Source organism: Urocitellus parryii, chromosome 13, assembly GCF_045843805.1.
Source record: "Urocitellus parryii isolate mUroPar1 chromosome 13, mUroPar1.hap1, whole genome shotgun sequence".
NCBI classification, from domain to species: Eukaryota; Metazoa; Chordata; class Mammalia; order Rodentia; family Sciuridae; genus Urocitellus; species Urocitellus parryii.
In genome coordinates, this window is record NC_135543.1 from 25,323,318 (window position 1) to 25,347,473 (window position 24,156).

At 49.2% G+C, this 24,156-nt stretch overlaps 1 protein-coding gene across 1 annotated transcript in view; it reads left to right on the forward strand.

Moving 5' to 3' along the window:
• The window catches only part of Zbtb7c (zinc finger and BTB domain containing 7C), a 260,400-nt gene that overhangs the window by 98,648 nt on the left and 137,596 nt on the right, over positions 1–24,156 (forward strand). Inside the window, exon 2 of the mRNA XM_077792360.1 lies at positions 21,138–21,199. The gene's annotated coding sequence lies outside the window, so the exon portion shown is untranslated. The remainder of the gene's footprint in view (positions 1–21,137; positions 21,200–24,156) is intronic.

Genomic DNA, 24,156 nt, shown 5'->3' on the forward strand with positions numbered 1-24,156 from the left:
AGGTGCCAGCCTGGGGATCCTCTACCTCCTCTGCATCAGAGCAGGTTAAATGGCACTGCATTGGCTGAGACCTCTTCCCTCTTGCTATGGTTTTGATCTGCATTTCCCTATATTCCCTCTGTGATATCCATCCCTCTATAAATACATCCAGGAGAATATTTTCTATTTTGCCTTATGGGCAACAGCTGCTGTTTTTGCCAGGCTGTCATCTATTTGGTTGTTACTTTTTCGACTTTATTTTTAAACAGTATAACATGGAGTACAGCAACACTGTACATGGGACAGATGGAGAGCGGAGCCAAACAGACTTCCCGAGCCACCCTAATAGAAGTGACTGGGGTTGGGGAGGAAAGCCAGATTGCCAGTTTGCTAAAAGCAAACAAATATCAATAAATCACAAATTAAACGGAGACAGGAAGAGCAAATAAGAAAGTGGCCTGCGGAAGCCCTGCTGCTGCCACTGAATCTCTGAATCTGAGGAGTGGGGAAGGGTGCCTGAGCTGGGCTTCGAGATCAGGCCAAGGAGCTGTGGCAGAGAGGAGCAGAAGTGCTGACAAAGCCCTCCTGGGGCTGGCGGCACATTCCATATTTAGTGGGTGGGAGTGCTAAGGAGCCTGCAGGAGTTAAATGAAACGTAAAGCCACATCCCCTTATCTGGTAAGGCTCCAGGCTCTGAGCCAGCCGAGGTATTACCCCCCTTCCCCTCTTGGGGAATAAGTCGAAGTTAGAAGTGAGTCTGTAGATCCCAGTTTTTAAAAAAGGAAAAAAAAAAAAGAAAAGAAAATTTCTTTTGTTAATTTCCTCTAGAGCAGCCAACGCTTGACACAAACCAGGGGCAGGGACAGAAACTGCTCTGGCCCCAGGTGCTGGCCTCTGTGTCCAGTCTCCATGGAGGCTGCGCAATGTCAGGGCCCAAACTCCAAAAGCACGGGAGCCACTCCTGTTTGTCCTTTCAAAGTGGACGAGGTGTGGCAACAGGTCCTTTATCCTCAGGACTGACCCTTAATGCATTCACCTCTTTACTGGGATACCAGCTCTGTCCCCGAAGGCTCTGGGGCCCAAGGAAGGCCACGAGGTCAGCTCTCAGCCCTCATTATCCCTCTCCTTACTGCCTTAGTCCCTTTCTCTCCTCTGGCTCCAGTCCTGGCCTCTTCCTATGCACACAGCCTCCCATCTTTTTGTTAAGTGCCCAAATCTTAAATGTACAGCTTGGTGAACTTGGACCATTTGGAGAACTTGGATTTGTCCATGTTGTAGAGTACGCCACAGTTCATTCTTCTGTTGCTGTACAATGCTCATGGTGTGACCATACCACATTTTTGTTTTCTGTTGTTGATGGACATTTGGATCATTTCTTGTTTGAGATGATATTGGGAAAAGTTTCCACAAGGATTCTTTCTCTTTTTTTTTTTGTCAAATATGAAAATGCATTTATTTCAAAATCATAAACCAAACAAATAGGTAAATAAAAAGAAAGTGGCATTTGATGCATAAGAGGACCAATGGGTTTCTGTCATCTAATATAAAGAAAATTGTCAAAACTTAATATGAAAAAGAAAAGCAACCTTCCACAACAGGTAAAGGACACGACGAAATTATTCACAAAGAGTTAATACAAATAATAAAAACATTTGAACTTAATTAAGTAAATATTTTCAAATGATCAGGAAGACATCATTCAACCCATAATTTTTTAAAAGTTTTTAGGATTGAAGATAGAGTGTATGTCGTGGTAGACCACAGATATAATTGGTATGGCCATTCATAAGGTTGTTTTAAATATATTTCAAGGTATATGAGTATATTCTTTTTAAACTTTTTTTATTAGTTAAATTATTTATTTTAATTAGGTATGTATGACAGCAGAATGCATTTTGATTCATTGTACACAACTGCAGTACAACTTTTCATTTCTCTGTTTCTGCAAGGATTCTTCTTTTAAAAAAAATATTTATTTTTTAGTCATAGTTGGACACAATACCTTGATTTATTTATTTTTATGTGGTGCTGAGGATCGAATACCAGGGCCTCACACATGCGAGGCGAGTGCTCTTCTGCTGAGCCACAACCCCAGCCCCTCTGCAAGGAGTCTTAATGATGGTTCTTGGTAAATGTTAATGTCATTGGGACCTACAGCTGGGAGTGGATTGCAGGGTGCATGTCCATTCAGCTTTCTTGAGTATTGCCAAATGATCTTTCGAAGAAGTCTGAGAGTAATTCTAAGAGAGTTCCCTTTGCTCCACATCCTCACCCACGCTGGGTGTTCTGTTTTGCTGTTCTGATTGGTGCAATGACATGCCACTCTGGCCTGATTATTTTACATTTGCATGATTTTGTATTTATTGCCCATTTGGATATCCTCTTTTGCCAAGTGCAAACATTTTCCCATTTTTAAATTGATAAATCTGTTTTTCCCTTGTCCATAATCATTCTTGATATATTCTATGTATGAGTTCTCTGCCACATCTTTCTCACTTTATAGCTTACTAATGGTATCTTTTGGTTAACAGAAGGGTTTTTTAGTTTTAATAAACTCCAATTAGTCTTTTCATTGCTTCTTGGCCCTTTTTCTCTGTCCTGCTGATGGGACTTCTTTGCCTACCCAAGGTCATGAGCGTATCTCCTCCAAGGTCCAAGTTTTTCTCTTGGCAGATTTATCGTCTTATCATTTATGTTTAGATCTATGATCCATCTCAAATTAATTTTTCTTTGGTGTGAGGCAGAAGCCAACATTTTTTAAAAATATTGCTGCCCATCGGACTGAGCGCCATTTGTTGTAAACACAATCCCCCCACCTCCCCACAGACCAGCAGCTCCTTTGTCCTGAGTCACTACATGCAAATGCATCGATTTCTGGACTCTCTTCTGTCCTGTTGGCCTCTGTCTCTGCTTGGACCTATCCCACTCTGCTTGTGACTGTGGCTCAACAGGAGTGTGATTCCTCTAACTTTGCTGCTTCTGCTTTGACTATTCTAGGTCCTTTCCCACATTTCCACATAGATTCTCCATTCACACACAGGTGCACATGTGCACGTGTTAAGGTTTTTATTGGACTTGCATTGAATTTATAGAGCAAATTGGGGGGAATAGACATCTTAACACCATTGATTGTTTCAATCCATGAACAATATAGTACCACCCTTTATTGAAGTCTTGATTCCTCTCTGCACTGTTTCCGACTTCTCGAGGTTGTGCCAGGTTCACTGAATTTATTCTTTAGGCCTTCAACTTTAGGGGGTGCTATTGTAAGCAGCACTTTTACAATTTTATCTTCCATATGTTTGTCACCAGTCTAAAGAAAATACAATTGATTTTCCATCATTGACCTATGCCTAGCAACTTTGCTAGATTCACCCATTATTTCTAGTCTTGTGTTAACCAACTGTAATCCACTGGGGGAAGGATGCCCTTAACCCCTCGGCACAAGGCTGGACTTCCATAGAGGCTCACTGGCTCTTCTGAAAATCTCCCCGCAGCAGAGGGAGAGGAAAGAGGGAAGTCCTCAGTCATTGGTCTCCCAGTAGGCATGACCACACCTACCCACCCTTAGCTGGGCTACTTTTCTACTGTTTACAGACCCTTGCCATCATTACAATGAGGATTTACCTCTTTACTTGGACACTGAGAGAAGTCAGGCAGCAGGCCAAATGAAAATCACCTGCGGGTCCAAAGGAGCCTGAACATATGGGTTCCCTCTGCACCTCTGAGGATCAGGGCTCCCATGGGAGACTGTGGCATAGATTGCAGCTGTATCACTGGGATGCGTTAGGAGAGGAGGCTGGTACCAGTACCCAGGAGTGCATGTGTGGAGGTAATTTTATGCCTTGGAACACAAAACACAACCACTTGCAAACGTTCCCCAAGGTCCAAGTCAGGGCAGCCCTTGTGCTTGGCTCTTAAGAGGGAGACAGCGAGGCATGTAGCCTGGCCCTTGTCTTCCAGGAATTGTGCTGCAGATAAGGAGGCAAAGCTCAAGCCACAAGAAGAGGAAGGATTCCTGGCTCTATCTAACACCAATGAGCTCAAGACTTCCAACACGCACCTTCCCACTCCACCTGGGCCTTGCCTCCCAGCGAAATGATAAAGGGAGCTTAGTTGTCCTGTGTGGCACAGCCCAGCTACGGCTTGCCTCAGAAGCAGGAGGTGAAGACAGAAAGAGCAGTGAGGAATTGGCTAGAAAGATCCAGCTGGGATGGGAGTTGGGAAGATTCACAGGGAGATTGGTCTTGAATGAAAACTTGGGCATGGGAAGAGTTGGGGTGGGGAGGCCTCCACCCCAGAGTGTCTGCTGCTATGCAAGGATCCTCTCTCCATCTCCCACCACCCCAGGGTGCGGCCTGGTAGAGTTGTTACAGTATAAATCAGAGGTGGACGGAACACAAAAGATGGGTGGGCATTGCAGAGAGAATGGGCGATGTCATATGTCACATATGTGGCTGATGGTTTGAGCACCTGGCTCAGGCTCAGGAGCCCATGCACAAAGCTCTAGGAGACTCACTTGAAAAGTCCACAGAGAAATTGTGGGTACCAGAGATGCCCAGTACTCAGAGGCCTTCCTTTCAATCCAGCAATGCAAAGACAACACGGAGGTCACCTGGTATCCACCAAGCACCTCCCTCATGCCAGGCCCAGGCTGGGGGCTGGAGTATGAGGATCTGCCCAGGATTTGTTTATTCAGTGGTGGGATGACTGCTATGGCAGAGCTGGGCGTGAGACCTCAGGGGCACCCCCGCTGTGGGGCGGGGATGGGCTGATGCTCTAGCTGCCAAAGGATGGTGATGCTCAAAGGTCACCCCAGAAAGGGTCACAAAGTGTCATGGGCATTGCAGAGAATGGACATCTGGAAGCAGTTCCACAGAACAGTGGTCCCTGATGTTGGCATTTCCAAAATTGTGTGTCGGGAGCCAGAAGAAAAGATGGTGCATCCACACCTCCGAGTGGTCCCCAAACGGACTCAAACTGCTATTTTATTCTCAGCATCGTTCAGCTTTCTCCTCACAGGGGCTTAAGCAAGGACCTCCCAGAGGTACGTGTGGCCCTCCAGCTCAGCTGGAGTGAGGCCTGCCTGTGTGCAGTGCTGGCGCCTGTCCTGGTCTCCTGCACCCGCCGAGATCCCACCTGGAGCCAGGACTGCCCTTGGGAGGCAGGCTGAGTGTCCACGGAGCCCTTTGCCCTTGACAGTGCCCTGCTGGAGTGAGGACCCTGAGAGGAGAGCAAGGGAGTGGGAGGCAGCAAGTGAGGGTTCCGGCAGGAAAGGGCGAAGACGCTCAGGGTGGAGGCACCCAAGCCAGACATCTGGGCTTCCCATGCTTGACAGAGGGCCTGACAATCCTGGGCGGGCCCGGAGCGGGTGTGAGCAAGGGGTGGAGGTTGGTGGCTGCTGGGAGGGATGGCCTGGTGCAGGTGGGGGCAAGGCCAGGGCACAGTGGGCTGCAGGCAATGAACTCCTGGGGGGTCTGGGGGCCTTTCCCCACCCCTGAACCCCCACCAGGGCTGTGGGCACCAGCCCCCATGAGCTCCTGCCTGTGCGGCAGTCTTTGTCCAGAGGGTATCTGGCCCGTCTTCTGCCTCTGCACAGGTGGTGCCAAGGTCAGCAGCACCCACCTTCTGTCCCACTCCACAGTCCATGTGTGGTAGAGTGGGGTGGGGAGGGGACGCAGTCACAAAGGGCTCCCTAATACTCACCACTCTCCCTGAGGGGTCTCAGCAGAGGGTCTCAGGTACCTGCAGAGCTGGCCTCGTCTGGGGCTGCTCTCCCTCCTCTCCTCCCTGGGCTCCTTTTTTTGGCACCCCACCTGTGTCTCCTGACTTGCCATCCCTCATCTGGAAGGTCCCAACTTGGTCCTCTTTGCCTCTGTCACTGTTACCCACCCTCGAGTTCAGGCTGTAATTCATCACGTGATCCTGGGGCCTCCCCAGCTCCCCCTCCTGCCCCCTGCACAGGCAGATCCCCCAGATTCCAGTGCAGCCTCTGGGCAAGCACCTCTTGGTCCCTAGAGACCATAAGTTCCCAGCCCCGGTACCTGCCCGTGCACCAGCCCACTAGGGACCCACGGCCTCGGGGGAGAAGAAGCACCTTGGTCCCACCTGCTGCTTCCCCCACCTGGGTAATAGTTCCTGGTACAACTCACCTGACCTGCTCCTGTGACTCTGACCTAGATGGGGACTTCAGCAAGCCACTCCCATAAAGAAGCAGTAGAGACAAAGGGGGAAGACAGGCTGGTGGGTGGGGCGAAAACATGAATATGACAGGTGACAGCGGGTTGTGTCCTGGATTTATGCAGCTCCCTGGGCTTTTTCCAAGGCAGAATGGAACAAAGGCTGCGAGGGAATGTGATGTCAGAGAGAGAGGTGGGCCTGGGGTTCGGGGGAGCCGCCTCTTCTTTATGCCATGGGTGGTGGGTAAGCAGGTGTTCGTTGTATTCATTTTTTGCCTTTTTGCCTGTCTGGAGTATTTCATAACAAATCCTTCAAAGAAAGAGGCACCTGGGGCCAGGTAAAGGAGGTGGCTCTGGGAAAGATGGAGGAACAGCAGGCCACCTGGAGTGTGGGCGGGAGGAGGGGCAGGGTTCCAGCAAGGGGACAGAAGGAGGCGCATGGAAAACCCAGAGCCATGAGTCACAGCTCTGTAGGGAACTTGCCAGAGCGTGGGACAGGGACCATGCCAGGGCCAGGACAGAGCCAGGGGTGATGTCATCGTGGGAGTGGACGACAGAGGAGCTTTGATCCAGTTTGCTAGGACACAAAAGGTGCCTCTTCTGCGGCCTACCAGGAGCTAGTCGCTGGCTGGGTCTTACACATGGCGTTGAGGGAGGGAAGGAATCCCTTTTTCGTGGCTGTTGTTTCTGACATGAAGAAACGGGTTGCACCAGGGCTCCAGCCAGGAGATGTGGATGATCAGGGCCACCTGTGTCTATGTGCGCTGGCTTGTCCCAGCAGGCTGGCTCCCAGAGTCTCTGGGGAGACCCCATGTGTGCGGGCAGGGTGGAGGCCCCGCCTGTGGGGGCCAGGGGATCCCAGTCAGGGCGCCCACTGGAGCTGAGTGTGGGAATGTGGGCTGAGGGCTGGTGACAAGAGCCAGTGGTGCCTGCTAGGAGCTCCTGGCACCACAGGCAGAGGCAGCGTGAGTCCTGGGGAGGGACCTGTGGACCCTGAAGTTGACAGCCTGTCGGGAACCAGCTGCCGTGGCTGGCGTGGGCAGGGTGGTGTGTCTGCCCACAGCTGAGGCCCAGCGCCCCTGGAGCAGCAGGAAAGGCCACGGAGTTCTGAGTGGTGATGTGACCACCTGTGTTGGTCTCTGCCGCTTCCCCATCGCCCCACCCTGCCACCAGGTGACAGTGAGGGCGTTGACAAAAGCCCAGCTTCACAAGGACAATGAGAACACGAGAATAGATGACAGCCGGCCAGGGGTGTCCACAGAACTGAGGCTGGGAGGTCTGTGGGGGGCGACTGGATGTCCACTTAACAGAGAGGAAAGCAGAAACCCAAGTCGGGGTGCTGAAGAGAAGGCTCTTGAAGCATTCGCACCCCCCCCCCGCCCCTTTCCTCAAACGTGCCTCAGAGCAGAACTGGGAGTTTTAGGTTCTTTGAAGGTGACGTGAGGAATGGACTTGAAAACTTGGGACTTGTTGAAAATCTGTGCTAAGAGTCTGGCCCCCAGACCCCCTTCTCAACCCCTGCTTCCCCCTGGTTGAGACCAGAGGTTGCTTTTCCAGAGGAAACCATTCTGAGAAGGTCTGGACTCAGATGCTGCACACAATGAGGGAAAGTCTGAGCACTGTACTCAGAATGAAAGAACTTATCTAAAATTAGCACCTTTGGGGGTGAGACTTCTAGCACTTTCCATCCTGGGCTCCAAGAGTACAGACAGCCTGGGCAATTCCAAGGCAGGTGATTGGAAGGGTCCTTTGCAAATAATCTGCTGGCCCAGGAGAAAACAAGAATTACGTACATTTACCCAAAGAAATTACGAGATCCCTACCTAAACCCCTGCAGAGAAATCACCAACTTTTTAGTGTCTTGCTCTTAAGTGTAAATGTCAGTCAAAGATCATGTGGTATCTGTAGAAAGGAAACCTCTGAGAGACAGAGAAAATACAAGTAAACAAAAAAATAAATAAAAAAGAGCCAAAAGGAATAGGGCCAAGTCCAGGAGTGAAAGAAAACGTCCATAAAACTATAATTAATATCTTCAGAGAGATAAGAGGAGATAATGCAGCCATAAAACCAGAATGGGAAGTTATAAAAAGAGAACATTGAAAGAATAAGGGAGAACTTTAAGAAATTAAACATAAAATATCAGAAATTAAAAATTTAGTAGAAGGTTTGAGAGAGAGAGAATTGAAGGACTTCACCAGAGTGCTGGAAGAGGAGACATAGAAACTGGGATAGAAAATCTAAGGATATAGGAGGCCAGGGCAGGAGGCCAGCAAGAGGACTCCCAGAGCAGAGAAGAAAGGCTTCCGAGAGGAGGAATTTATCAGAGACGTCTGCAAGAAAGCTCCAAGGACTGGCTTCCAAACGGCAGAAACGAGCACCATGAATGGACAGACCCATCTCAAGGGCCACTGTGGACTTGCAGAATACTAAGTGTTTATAAAACTTTCAGAGAGGGAAAAGCGGATGCCTTACACACAGAAATTTGAACACAGAACTGTCTTAGACTTCCCATTGTGTCCCTGGTGTCTAGAGGACCTGGGTACAGTGCCTTCAACCTTCCAGAGAAACATGGCCTCTGGCTCACTGTCCTCTGTTCACTTCCAAATGGACCATGGAGAGAGAGGGAGAATCGAGCCTTTTCGGGTCGACACAGTCTCAGATATTGTACCTCCTAGATGTCCCTTCTCAGGAAGCCACCTGAGGAAGATTTGTACCTTGAAACAAGAGTAAACCAAAACCAAGAATGGTGTGTGTGTGTGTGTGTGTGTGTGTGTGTGTGTGTGTGGAGGGTGGATGGGCAAAATAATGACCCCCAAAGATGTCCACCTCCTAATCCCCAGAGCCCATGAAAATGTTGGGTTACATGGCCAACAGGATTCAAGATGGCGGATGGAGAGCTGACTGCTGCTCAGCTTGCCCTGGGATGGGAGGTTGTCCTGGTCAGCCAGGTGCACCCAGTTTAATCACAAGTGATTTGGTGAGGGAAAGAGGGAGACAGGAGAGCAGATCAGAGTGAAGGAAACCTGTCCCCCCACCCCCGGGTTCAAAGGAACACAGCTCTGCCAACACCTTGGTTTTAGCTCCATGACTCCCATTTCAGCCTTTGACCTCCAGAACCAGAAGATAATAAGTTGAGGTTGTCTTAAGCCTCTTGGTTTGTGGTCATTAGTTAGAGCAGCCCTAGAACCCAGACATAAGACATGAGAATTCCAGGTGGAATTCCCAGGTGAATTCTTACATCCTGAGTGCTAGGCTCAGGAGCACTTGGTCCAGACTGGAGCTGGAGGTGAGGAACTCTAGAGGGCATGACTCCCCACTTGGTTCCATGGATCCCCAACATGCCAACCTGCTTCTGAAGGGCTTTTAATAGTTCTGGCCGTCAGCTGTTATGTAAATAGATGTCAGGTGCATACCAAGCCATGTTAACACTAGCAAAAATTAAAAAGTTATGCAAGAAAGGAAATATTATCATGTGGCTCATCCATGAACAACACTTACATCATCACCACACTGTGCGCACCGACAGTTGATTTTACTAAAAATGGTAGGAAGACACAGAGAACAGAACTGTGTGTTTAATGGAGGTGGAGATGGGACCAGAAGGGAGAGAAAACCTCATTTCCATTACGGGACACTAAGACACAATGCAGAGGAGTGTAATATCTGACAACAGTAAGGATACCTCGTGCTGCGAGCTGGACTGTATCTCTCCATAATTGATATATTGAAGCCCCGACCCCCAGGAGGGCTGTATTTGGAAAGGACATTGTCAAAGCTAAATGAGGTCATAAAAGTGGAGCTCAGATCCCATAGGATGAATGTCCTTATAAAGAGGAGATGCCAGAGAGCCTGCCCTCCCCTCCCTGTGTGCACATAGTGAGAAGATGGCCCTCTGACAGCCAAGAAGACAGCTCCCATCAGAAACCCATCAGCCAGCATGTTGACCTCGGACTTCTACTCTCCAGAACTGTGGCAAATACCTTTCTGTTGTTGAAGCCACCCAATCTGTGGTGTTTTGTTATGGCAGCCTGAGCTGACTAATACATCATATTATTTAGAAATATGGCAATAAAGAACAGAAGAGATGGCTAAAACATTTGAGAGTTGTTATCTCTAGAAATTGGGACTTAGTGTGAAGGGAGCTAAAATATTTTTCATGGTTAGATTTTTATTATTTTTGATTTTTCAAAGCATGTATACGTATTTGTTCATCTAGTTAATTTTTTTAAAAAGTTAAATAAGTGAAATTGGTAAAGGGAATTTATTGACTGAGGTAAATGAAAAGTTCAGAAACAGGGTGATATTTAGGAGGGATTTAATCAGGTTTCCATTTCTGTTTTTCTGTGACTAGCTCAGTGCTGCACTCTGGGCTCTTTTGGTAACAAAGTAGCTGCCCAGTGTAAACTCCAGCCCTTGCATTCCCTCTCTCCGTCACCACTGCTGAAGTTGTTTCTCCCCCAGAAACCCACAACAGACATCTTCTTATATGATGAAATTGGCCCAATCCACCATGGCCAGAGAGCTAAAATGAACAGATTGGCTTAAATCAACCATGGCCTACCCTGAAACTCAGTTGCTGGGGTAGGGGGCGGGGGAGGTGATAATCTAGAAAAAATTTAGGATTCTTTTACTAAGAAGAAGGGGAGATGAGTGGTGGATGCCTCAAAATAGCCAATGTCCACTAAGAATGCATTTCTTTGGAGAGCATTTTCCTCTGTCTTCTTGACTGCTGGTGCCTAGTGATACTTGGGATTGATGGGTCAGTTGGTTGGTTGATTGGCTGGTTGGCTGAATGGCATTTGAGTTAAATGTTAACTTTTGCTCTGTGTGACCCATGAGGTAAGAAAGTCTAGATATAAAGAAAATGACTGATGAGGGAAGCTAAGAGCAAGAGCATTCCACCCCACACAGGGATTTGGGAATGAGGAATGAAAGACAGAGGTGAGCCCAAAGCCGAATCTTCTTAAGGGAAGCGATCAAAACTGTGGCACAGTTGGACATGATCAAAAGTTTGGCATGGCGCAGTGTAACTGAGGGACTCCTAGATGTTCGCCCACACCCAGCTCCTCCCCACCTACTGCAGACGCCTGATTCATATCATTAGAAAAAATTCACTTTTGTAAGAAATGCCATCATTTGCAAAGACTGGCACATTTGGCTGAAGAGTTGGCCAGATCCTTCCTAGACAGCTGCAGCGGGGAACTCGGGTGTGGGAGGGAGGAGGGACGGCATCTGCAGAGGTGTATGGGGCGGAGCTGGGAGGAGGTGGCACCAGGTGAGTCCTGAATGAGGTGGGGGCAGGGAAGACCTCCTCCCTACCTCACCTTAGCTTTCACTGGGGCCCTGCTAAGGGGAGAGCTGGATGCTCTCTAAACCACAGCCAGCCCTCTTGCCAAACATATGCGCTGACTCCACTCCCTCTGACTGATGCCCGCAGCTGGAGGAGCGCTCAGACAGGAAGGCCACTGTCCAGAACGTCCCCTGTGTCTGCTCTCACCAGCTGAGCCAAATGCTTTCCCTGGGCGCTGCTGGCTTAGTTTCAAACCTGTTTTTGCCAGTGAAACTGGTTATTGTAATTATACAGTTTAATTAAATAATATGCAAGCGAATTAAATACATTTGCAAAAAGAAAAAGAAAAGGTTGTTTCTATGAAAGACTTTTTAAAATGTGGATTTTTAAAAAGGATGTTGAGTTAGATGAAGGTTAAAAAAAAAACCTATGAAAGTTTGGAGACATTTCCAAAAAGATCTAGTAATATTTTTCCTTCTTTTTCTTTGTTTCCCCACCCCACCCCCAAGTTTTGGGGCTTGAACCCAGGGACTTGCACATGCTGTGCAGGGCTCTACCACAAAGCTACCCCCCCCAGCCCTACATTCAGATTATTTTGCAAGTATATTTAATTTTTCATTTCACTGGGGTGGGGGGGGACAACTGAAATTGGAATTGTAGGCAATGTCACATGTGAGTGATTTTATACACAAAGACAGTAAGAACAATTCTATTCAGGAGCTACAAAGTCAAAGGAAAGGCCTTGACTTGGCCTTGAAGGTTTGGTGACTGAATGTACAGGCACCTGCCAGATGCTGTTGGGTTTCGGAGCAGACCTTCTACTGCAGCACATAGACGGTGGGCTCTGGCTCCTGGAAACCAGTTCCCATCCCTCTGGATCAGAGCCTGGTATGCAGAAAGGGGTTTCATTTCTGGGCTGTGGATGCTTAGCTGGGTGGGTTCCTCAGAGCTGACGAAATTGGAAGTAGCCAAGAGGAAGCAGAAAGAAAGTTGGAGATGGCTTCAGCCTGGGCCAGTCTCTTTGTCTCTCCCAGAGTTTTCTCTGGGGTCCCCGAGCCAAATGCTCCTGCTCTTCACTCTTTCCTTCCCTGCACCAGGGCAGTGGGGATGGGTGATTTCACAGCTCCCCAGCCCAGTTCTGTATCAAGGCTGCATCTCTTGCTCTCCTTTGCACGGACCAGCAACACCTGCTCCATCCAGACCTGGTAACTCACTGCCCTGCTCCATCCTGCTGGGTTCCTTCCTTTCTTTACAGCATTGACCCTACCTCTCTGTGTCCTCCCCACCCCTCCGGACTCTGCTCACTATTTGTGCCTCCAGGGAGGCCTCCCTATGAGCACCCCACCTGCCCCAGCTCATTTCATGGACCACCTCCCATCCTCAGTTCTCACTGAGGTCCACCGGTCAAGGTCCCCTGAGCTGTGGACACACAGTTCTCCCAGACCCCCTTTCTGGATTTGATTTCACAACCTCACCCGCCATCCTCACCCTGCAGCAGGTTCCCCTATGAACGCGCCTGCGATGGACCTGAACAGGATGATCTGTGACAGCGAAGACCACAGGACCACAATGTCCACCTTCTAGAACCTGGGTCCCAGCAATAAGGGGGGATTGTGGGACTTCAGGTCAGCTTATCTCTTTCCAGCAACTCTCAGCCAGAGAAGTGAAGGTTCTGGGGTAGGAGGCTGATTTTGGGGAGGGAAAGACAGGAAGTTCTAGAGACAGCACCACATGGCAGTCCCTGGCCTCCAGATCTGCTAGGGGAGCAGGGAGGAGGAACTGAAGCACATGAGATACGAACTGCTCACGGGATGTCCCAGATACAGGGTATCTGGATATGAGGTGACCCAGTAAAGGGTGTCCCCCAAACTCCTTGCAGGAGGTGGGATTGAAGGGATCTTTGGAGTGCACAGAGCCCCGCAAGCAGCGTGCTCACATTTTCCGTGAGGCAATTGTGCTTCCGTGGGCCTATGCTGTGCTGGCTGCCTCCCTCTGGATCCTTCCCAACACCTCCTATTGAGAGGGGAATTGGTGCATGAGGGGACATCTCCCCATGTCATGCCATGGCAGCTCCAGAGGAGTGCTGAGTTTTCCTAAGGCCCCAAGGTGGGGGGACACATCCTGGTTGACTCTGTTGAGTTATTTTGTCCACTGTCCCAGGTAGCCATCTACAGTGTCCCCTTGTGCTCTAGAAGAGACCTGCTTTGAGATAAACATGGATGATCTCCTGATGCTCCACTCTGGGTGGGATCTAGTCCTAGGAAGAGCCTAGGAGCCGAGGGGATGACTCCTGAGGAGCTTCTCCCTGGTGGGCCCTCCCCTTTCCAAACGTTCACACACCTGTCTACTCCCAGTTTCCGCCTGTCACTGGTGCTCTTGTGGGAGTTGTGATACATTTTAAAGTGTGAAGTGGGAAGGACACAGCTTTCTCCTCTACCTGAAAGAGGCTAGAAATGCCTCTTGGAGAGAACAAAAGGCTGGCATTAAGTATTCCTATCATGCTGCACACCAGTGGGGGTAGAACATTCTGGAAAGCGGGTTCTGAAGGCATGTTACAGGATTCAGACCACCAGGAAATAGGACTAAAGACTAGACCAACAGAGGCAAGAAGAGGCACCCAGGGGAGGCCGCAGTCACAGCCAGGGCCGCCTGCCTCCCTGTGTACTTCTGAGCTGGGAATCCCACCTGATCCCTCCCTCTGGCTCCCCTTCCAGCACTTTCCCAAGAGGCAGCCTCAAAAAAATCCCAGCCCCACTTGGCAGCAGAACCAGGAAGCAGGGCTGGGGCTACCACCCAGGCGAATTCCACAGCAGCACGCACCTCCCAAGCTCCCTCCGCAGATGATATCAGCAGAGAGCCCTCTGGTGAACTTCAGCAAACAGCACTCCCCCAGCCCTCACCCGCAGGGAGGCTGTCCTGCTGCCTCTGAGATCGAGATCCCCGATACCTCAGACTTATTTCTTTTCCTTGTATCCTATAGAGAAGTTTTTTTTTTCTTTTCTCCATATTTAAACTCATTCAATATTGTGACACTGAATATTCTTTGTCCACCACAGGGGCGGTGGGGCGCTGGGGCAGGCCTGGGTGGCTTGCCCTCTCTCCCCAGCTCCGGGACCATCCTTGCTGGAGGCCCTCACTCAGATCTGCCAGGCCCAGGAACAGCTCCAGAGGCCAGAGAAAATAAAATGTGCTTGACTGAGCAAGAACCCAGGGAAGCTGCCTGACCAGGGAGATTAGACCTTTGTTCCTCAGTCAGGCCCCGCCCCCTCCCTCCCCCTCTTTCCTCTTCTCTCCTCCTCTCCTCTCCCCTGGCCCAGGCTCTACTGTGGACCTTGGCTCAGGGCTCAGCCTTCCCTCTTTCTCAGGGCTATTTTAAGATCTAGGCCAAGGTCACAGAAACTCGGACTTCCAAGGGCCATCACCCCAAAGCAATGACTGAAGGGGGATTCAGTTGCCGTAGAAGAGCATGTCCCTGGACACACACACACACACACACATACACACACTCTCTCTCTCTCTCTCTCTCTCTCTCTCTCTCTCTCCCTCAATCAGACCAGACCAAACTGGCCTCATGCTCTGGGAGACTAAGTGGGATGGTTTAGACCCCAGTTCATTCTCTACAGACATCAGCTGGGCTTTCCCCAAGCCCCCTACCCATCCAGTGAGGGACAGTTCTTGGCTTGCAGGAAAAGGGAGCAGGAAGACCAGGGGGACCCACACACCCCTCTCTCCTTACGCCTCCAGGTTCCTGGGTTATTATCTTATGTCTCCCAGGTTTGGTGTCTTTGATACACTGGATAAACTCATGTTGGGGAGTCGTTGTTCACACTGGGGTTTACATTAGGGTTCACCTTTGTGTTCTGTGTTCTATGGGTTTTGACAGATGTGCAAGGACATGTATCCACCATGAGCATGTCACCCAGGTCTCCACATTCGTCTTTCAGTAGAGTCTCTAGAGTCTCTGCCCCGCGCTTAGTTCCCTATTGTGTACGTATTCACCTTTCACCCCTTGACTCCTGGTAAGTACAATCTTTATATTGCATCCATAGTTTTGCCTTTTCTAGAATGTTACATAGTTGGAATCATAGACTAGGTAGCTTTTTCAGACTGGCTTCTTTCACTTAGCAGTATGCTTCTAAGATTCCTCTGTGTCTTCTCACTGAGAAGAGAACAGATTGTTTTTTTTTATTACTGAATAATATTCTGTTATTTGGATATACTATCATTTATTTATCCATTCACCTATTGAGAGTGCATGTTGGTTGCTTTCAGTTTGGGGCAATTATAAATAAAACTGCTGCCAGGCACCGTGGTGCACACCTATAATCCCAATGGCATGGGAGGCTGAGATAGGAGGATCATGAGTTCAAAGCCAGCCTCAGCAAAAATGAGGCACTAAGCAACTCAGTGATACCCTGTCTCTAAATAAAATACAAAATAGGCTGGGATTGTGGCTTTGTGGTCGAGTGCCCCTGAGTTCAATTCCTGGTACCCACCCCCGAAAAAAAAAAAAAAACAACCAAAAAAAAAAAAAAACCAAAACCATAAATAAAACTGCCATAAATATCTGCATGGATTTTTTGTTTTAAACATGGACATGAATTTTCAGTCCATTTGAGCCAATCTCTGAGCATGCTTCTAGATTGTACAATAAGCCCGTGTTTAGCCTTGGAAGGCTCCACCACGCTGTCTTCCAAAGTGACTCTACTGTGAGAAATAAAGTCTGGTGGTCCATTTTCAGAATCCAGTGTTTGGCCTTAAATGCAAAATGGGAAGGTAAGAAGAGGAGCAGGAGGGGAGAGTTAGAGTGGAAAGTGACCAGCAATTCACTGCCCCTTGACAAACAGGGGGAGGGACTGGCCTGACCCACAGAGATAAATTGCAAGATGCTCTCAACCCAAAAGGCCTTCCCACCTTAAGGGGACCAGGGGAGGTGAGAGCAACTAAAGGTTTAAATACCCAGTAGGAGACTGCCAAACCTAGAAGGCTCTAGACCCCCCCAGTGCTCAGCCAATGAGAACCCAGGGAAGGGACCTTGTGTAATGGGGAATGACCTCTGGTTGTAACTGCAGGGGTGTGCCCGCTCCCCCAGTCAGGCAGTCAAATCCATTTTGGGGATTTGGGCAGGTGAGCATGTTTCTCTACCATCTTGCATTCCTAAGGTGGCTAATTTAACATCAGAGAAAAAGCAAGCTGCAATCCTCCCAGCACAGCCTCTAAAGGATTCTGCTAGGAGCAGTCCTGCTGCCCTGTCACCAGAGACCCTCTGCTGGTCAACCCCAAGGCCCTCCAAGCCCAAGGCTGGATGGCCCACAGTGACAACCCATCACACCAAGCTCTTCCTCCAGTGCTGGGCTGTCACTAGCCCCCAAAGTACTTTCCATGGAACAGCATCAACGCTCACTCTGCGCTGGCCCTTCGCCAGGTACTGGGGACCTGGCAGTGAGCACAGCAGTCAGGATCCTCCCTGCACACGGCTGACCTCCCAGGGAGAAGCTAGGCTCACTGGCCTCACCGGAGGCCCAGTGCCAAGTGTGCCCTCCGTTTTCTGATTTAATTCTTGCTCCATCCATGTGAAGTTAGAGGTAGGTATTGTTAGTGTGCCTATTTTGCTGGTGAGAATCTGATGCACAGAAGTTAAATCACTTGCAAGGTCACACAGCTGCTGAGTTGCTGAGTGGCAGGGCCAGCTGTAGACCTTGCCAAAGGGACCATCATCTGGCCATCCTGAGGGAGTCTCCTGGGGCCTCTGACCCCAAACTGATTGTCAGGGCAGGTATCTGCTTGTGCTGCCACCCTTCAACACTGAAGAGCCCTGGTCCCAGTCACAGATGCCTGCTGGGTGGCTGCCATGTACTCATCTTCTCCCAGGTGCAGTGGGGTGACCCCAGACCTCTAAGCCTCCTTCCTGTAAGCCCTCCTGGGAGGAGTTTGCAGGTAGGAAGCACAGCTTCTCACGTCTGCATTGCCACCAAGTAGCAGAGACCCGGGGACTTAGCAGATACTCACAATTAATGGGTCAAAGCTATTCTACCTACCTGGGAAGATACTTAATCCTAAAGCATCCCCCAAATGTTAGATCATATTAATGTTAATATTGGTGTTGCTGCTGTCAGTCACATAGCTTGAATTCACAACTGTTAGTCTTTTTATTGCTCCTGAAAGCCACAAGCCACCCAGAGGTGCAGACATGGGTATTTGTGGCCACACATTTGCAGACAGACCCTGGCTTCCCACTTTTCTATGTCTAACTGCCTCCAAGGCAAAGAAAAGAGGGGATGATGACCGGGAAACAGAGGGATGTCAGAAAAAGCCTGAGCTGACAGCACCGTCTGGTCAAGGGCCAACTGCTTCTCCTCGGGACAACAGCCTGGAGCCGGAGCTCCTGCTCTTTGAATGCTGCTTCCATTTCATCTCGCCTGTCTGGGAGAACCAGGACCATCTGTCCCACAGCGGCTGGCCCTTGACAGACAGTGCCGCTGGTCACAGAGCCAAGAGCTGGGGAGACAGAGCCTGGATGATGCCCTTTGGCCCATTTCCAGCCATGCCTGGAGATTTGAGAAAACAAGTCATTAGTCTCAAATATTCCTTAATGATGGAACGAGAGCCAGACAAACCAGGCTTAGGTTTTGCCAGAGCGCAGGTCAGTGTCTGGGAAGGCCCCTGGAGTGATTGAGAACCTTGTCCTGGCTGAGGGTGTGCCTGGCGCCTCGTCTACCCAGAGGCACAGTGGTGCCCAGCACCTGGTAAGATGGTGGGGGTCGAGGGCCACTGTGACCTTGAAAGTCTTGCTAGCTGCCTCCAATTGCAAATTTGTTATTTGTTTGAGCTGGAAAGATCTCTGAGATCATGTCCCCATTTATAGATGGGAAGAGAGAGAAGCAAGGCTTGTTCAGAGCTCTTGCTGGGTTCCTCCCAGGTCTTTTTTTTTTTTTTTTCTTCTTCTTCTTCTTCTTCTTTTACTGGCAACACTATTTTTTGAGACTTAAAGCACATTATTCCAAGGGAAAAAAAAATCCAGGACACTGAAAAAATTACCCATGCTATTTATTCACTCTCACTCAGAGAAGTTGTTAGTTCTAATGACCTTTCCAAATTAATAAAATCTGTAAATGCTCAATTGTTTATTGCACACATTGAGTTGCACCTCTAAATGGCTGGAAGGAACAGCAAGCCTGCCTGGAATATTTAGCTCCAGGGCTCTGCAGCCAGCAGAAGTGCTCTGTACCCTGGGCAAGGGAGCTGTGCTCAGCATTCCCAGGGAAAACAGGCAAGGCAGCCGAGCAGCCCACCTTGTGTTCAGCCCACGGCACACAAGAGGTGTGAGTGACAGTCCATGGACCTAAGATAGTACCTAAGCAAGGGCTAGGTTGCAGGCTACGCCATTCAGAGAAAGAAATGTTGGGGGATCCGGAAAGTCCGTGAGACGTGAGATTTGATGTGAGCCCAGAAGAGAAGGATTGGGTCAGATTGCCCAGAAAGGGAGCAGAGGGTGAGCAAAGGGTAAGATTGAGGGTATCATTGGGGCCCACGAGCCCATGTGGAGAGGAAGTTGGTTGGGGACATGCAGAGAGTACTCTCCCTGGAAGGAAGCCAGGTTCTAGAAGGTGATGGTGTCTAGACTTCAGAGAATCCTGTCTCTCAATGCTCCAACCTCAGTGTGAGATTTCGCAGCCTGAACACCATGCTTATGAGCCACAGGTTTCCCTGGCCAAAAACAAATTACCCTTGCAGTTTGTTCAACCTCACTCAAAGAAGCTATTAGCACTAATGACCTTTCCAAATTAATGAAATCTGTAAGTGATTAATTGTGTATTGCATACATTGCAGTGTGTCCTTTAGTCCTGGTGATCGTCTTTCTGCCCAAGCTTGTGAGTGACACTGTCCACTCTGATTTCCAAGATGAAGAGGACGGAAGTTTCTTAGAGACATGCTGTGCCTGGTGTGCTGTTGTTGCAAGGGGATTTTTAAAAATTGAAGTAGAATACATATAACATAAGATTTACCACTTTGACCATTTTTAGTGTGCAGTTCACTAGTGTTAAATACATTCACATTACTGTGCGACTATTGCCATTGCCCATTTCCAGAACTTTCCATGTTCCCCAACTGGAACTCTCTCATTCAACACTAACAGCTACCCCCACCCCTATCCCCCTGCAACCACCTTTCCACTCTGTCTCTACCAATTGACTCCTAAAATTGCAATCATACAGGGCGACTTTTTGTGACTGGCTTATTTCACTCAACATTCTATCCTGGTGATTCATTCATGGTGTAGCACGTATCAGAATTTCCTTCCTTTTTTTTTTTTTTTTTTTTTTAGGTCAAATAATGTTCCCTCCTATGTATGTACCACATTTGGTTTACCTCTTCAGTTTCTGAGGGACGTTGGTTTTCCTGGTCCTTTGGCAGTTGTAAATAATGCTTTAGGTGGATGTGTGTGTTTGAACGTAGGTGTGATTGCCTGATGGGAGGTTTTTGAACTGAAAAAAAAAAAAAAAAAAAAAAGCTCCAGACTTTCAAATGCTGAGGCCTGATCCCCTGGCCCTGCTGTCACTCCACAAGGAGCAGGTTGCCATCTGGCTATTGCGCCTGCGTTAGACTCTTGCACCTGAGCAGAGGTGCGTGTTCTTCTCTGCTAGGGCTACAGACGGAAGGCAGGTCTGTCATGCACGCCACCTTCCCTGTGCCATGCTGAGCCCCCTCACTCTGTGCTGGAACCTGTGCCGAGACCCCTTTGCCTTCACTTCTTATCCTAAAATACATCAGTCACGTTGCATTGGTCCCTTACTGAAGTAGCAAGTGCTTTGAACTCTTGCTTGATGAGTCCTTTCCCTCCCCTTCTAAATGTATTTAGCCACAATCCTAAAAGCCAAGAAAAATCACTCAGGCAGAGTTCCCCTTCCCATCCACCATCTTCCCCTCCCCAGCTCCCTCCAAAAATGCACGCGGGTGTCAGCAGAGCTAAAGGGCATCCTGTCTCCGAGCGTCACTACTTCTGCACATTAATTGCCCAAACTCACATTACAACACATTAAAACGGTGACACACTCCGGCAGAAGGCAGGAGAAGTCGCGGTGCAGGTTGGCATTGTCATTAACTCAAGTCTTTGGTGTCAACTCCCTCCCGCACCAAGCGTTCCCGCCTGGCCTCGTCGTCAACCTCCGCAATGCATTTTCTGGCCTTTGTTGGTTGGTGTCAGCTCTTGAACATTATTTAAATGTAGTTTGGGGGTCCACGAACACAATTACCATTGTGTTATTATTCAGGGCCAGATTGTTAAGATGCAGGCAGCTGTACAAGGAGATGCCCTGTGCTGTGAGGTCCAATTTAGGAGGGCCTTCGGAGCGCGCGCAGGGTTGCTAGGCAACCCCATGCTACAGAAGTGGAGGCCTCACTCCGGAGTGGGAAGAAGCCCAGCGCCTTCAGGGAATTGGAGGCAGTGGTCAATCTGAGACTGGCACGGCGCCGGGAGCGGGAGGAGGCAGCGTGGGCTGAGCCTACAGGCCGGCGGCAGTGGGGGCGCCCACCCAGCGAGCACATGGTGTTCCCAGGGAGGGAAGATGCTTGCTGTTGGGAGTGGGAATGCAGAGAAGGTGCAGAAGCCTGAGGTCGGCCAGGAAAGGGCCGAGGGATCCCCAGAGCAGATGCTAATGTGATTCTCTGTCCCTTTCTTCTCTTTGCAGGAAATGAGCAGGTTGGCCGAAAAGCTGGTGGCCTGAAATTGAAGACTAAGGCGTCGGTGCTTGTGAGTATGAATCTTGCTCGTTTGGTTGTGTGGTTTCACAGTGTTCCTGGCCAGTGGGCAGGTTTCCCTAGTAGGGAAAAGAAGCAAGACCTGGGGGGAATGAGCTTTGGGTTCTTCTGGAAGGTGACTCTTGTTGAGTGGGTTGGACCCTGGCAATATAAGGCATCAGATTGAAGGAGGCAGCTTGGAACCCTGGCTCTGTCCTCCGAGTGGAGGACATTCCTGTTGACTTCACAAGACAGTCACTCCCTTGGCCTGCGGATGGGTGAGTGGGCAGAGCAGGACTCCTCTGGGGAAAAGGAAGGCGTGCTTTCACACAGCCCTAAGTTGGCTGCTATTTAGAACAGTAGATCCTCATCTAGGCCATGTTACAGCATCTTAAACTAAGAGCAGACATATGGACAATCCCTCCGCCAGCCTGAGAGCCTTAGTCACCTGGGGCCAGGCATCACCTGCAGTCTCTGAGCAGGCCACGAGAGCCAGCAGGCCTAGGCTGTGTTTTGGAGGGGCTCCCAGTGTGGAAAGAGAAGACATCTACTTGTGGGACAAATAAAGAGCTCTCTGGAAGGGTGCATGGGCCGCCTCTGGTACTGACCAACCAACTGGGTGCGGGGGGTGGGGGTGGCGAGGAGGGAAGATTTCCTGGGGAAGGAGACACTTGACCTGGGGTGGAGGAGGCAGGCCTTTCCAAGGAGGAGGACCAGGGCCAGAGGCCCCTCCTGGGACCTAGTTGGGCCTGCAGGGAGTGCAGCACAGGCCTGGGTCTGCAGGGCTGGGAGGTTGGTCAGGAGCTAAAGGTCTGTAATAGCTTCATGAACGGTCCAGATGCAAAGAACCAGAATGCAATAAAGAATCGCTCGCCTCTGTAAATACAATTAAATTTCTGCCTATTTGTCTGCTGCTGCATGTGGAAATGGCTGCATGGATTTTCCACCAAACTTGAAGTTGTACTTGAGATCAATACACTGGATAGATTACAAGAAATTCTGTATTGGGGACTTTCTCTGGGAGAGAGAGAGAGAGAGAGGAGCGCCTCCTCCAAACAGTAGCACTTGAGGGCCACCAGCATTTTATGAGACCAGTGGTGAGGTCATTCCCTGAGCTACAGGTGGACAGTCACAAAGATAGTGTTCCCAGCTGTCCCCTTGCCCTTCCCCAGAGCTTCTGGAACCCAGGATGAAGGGCAGCAGGGATTTGTTTATTTAACCAAAGTTAATTCCTTATTTGTTTTGTGCTAGTTCTGAATCCCAGTACCAGCAACCGGTATTTCCACAGAGTTACCAATTTGTAGCCTAGGAGCTGTACAAAGCTGTTCAGTATTCTTATTTTGGAGATCAGGACCCTGGGCTTGGAGTCACTAAATATTCACTGAGCTCGCGAGTGACAGAACTGAGAAGTCCACACTGTCCATGACTAGATCTCTAATCAAGGAGCAGGCCCTTCCAGGCGTGGCCCTGCCTTCTGTGCCTTGGTCCTGGGCAGGAAGAGTGAGTGTTGTCCATTCCTGCTGTAGGAATTCTGTCCCGGAGGCCAGCATTTTGGGTCGCTGGCTTTCCTGGGCCAAATGTCGGATGGATGGTCTTCTGCAGGGTGGGGATGGTTTTGCCCTCAAAACAGAAGGCTCTGGGTGCTTCTAACACCAGGGATGCTTTCTGTCCACACGAGAGGGCTTCATTTGGAACCCCCCGGTGACTGCTGAGTTGGGGCTCCCCAGGTGCATAGCCTGAGTGGGTTTTGGGTGCATAGAACTCTCTTGGGAAAGCTCTTAGGAAGCACTGTTGGAGAGGGGGAGGCAGGAAAGGGAAGGAGGCCCTGAGTGAGAATGTGCTAGAGGTCTTCTTCTCCATTCACACATATGACACTGTGGTGGCATCTGGTTTGGAGACAAGGGTCAGGGCTTGTGTAGCCCCATTTGCCATCAGCTGCCTCCAGAGTGTTGCTGGTGGTGTAGGCTCCATGGCATCGTGTCAGCCAAGAGCAGCAGATCCAGAGACTGTCACGGGTGAAAGCCACGAGCCATGCTCTCAGCAGCTGGTAAGGGGCGCCCAGCAGGTAAAGGGGACCAGTTACATCTCCTGTTGTTCTCATGAGTGTCTCTAGTGTGAGGACAGCCACATGTCACGCTCATCTGACCTGGCAGTAATTCTCACTGCAGTTAGGTTTGCATTTAGAGGTACAGGTATTAAAACAGAAATTCATAATGCCTTATTGAAGTACCATTGACAAAAATCGTATGTATTCATGATGTAAAAGAAGAAGAAGAAACTTCATAATGTGTGATTTTTTTAAAATTGAATTTTATTGGAATTTCATTCTTAATAGGTCTTATACTCTTGTGGCTCTAATTTCAAAAGTACCAAAAGATCTCCAGTAGAAAGTCCCCTGCCCATCTCTTGTATGCTCACTGTGACAGTGTGGTTTAGATATCCAAGTTTTAGTGAATCTCATGTTGTACTGAAAGATACTCTTGGGTCTCAAGAATCAGCAGTTGGGGTTATTCCAGAAAGGGATGAGCTGGAATGTGGCCCTTTTTTTGGAAGGAGAGCAGTTCATAGTCTGGTCAAACCCTCCGTGGAAGATTTAAAGTGTTGAACAATTTTGCACACATTTCCAAACTGCTTAATAAGTGATAAGAACTGCAAGCTATCATTGTTTCTGATTGCAAATAATAAGTATTATTTAAAGCAAATCACACATAGTTTGAGGATTCTGTATTGCAGCCCTTGGAATTCCGCAATCTTGAAAATAATTTAAAGTTTCACTAAATGCTCTATTTAGTGCAGACCATTGAGGTCTTGCTGCACTTATTATCTGCTGCCATTCGCACGTTGTTTAATGACTTACTGAAACGTGTTTTCAGTTTCCTGAGTATATTGAGATCCACTGTGTGTGAGCGCCTCGGGAATTCTCACTGTGCTTTCCTTTGAGGAGGTGACTTGACATAATTTGGAGGCACT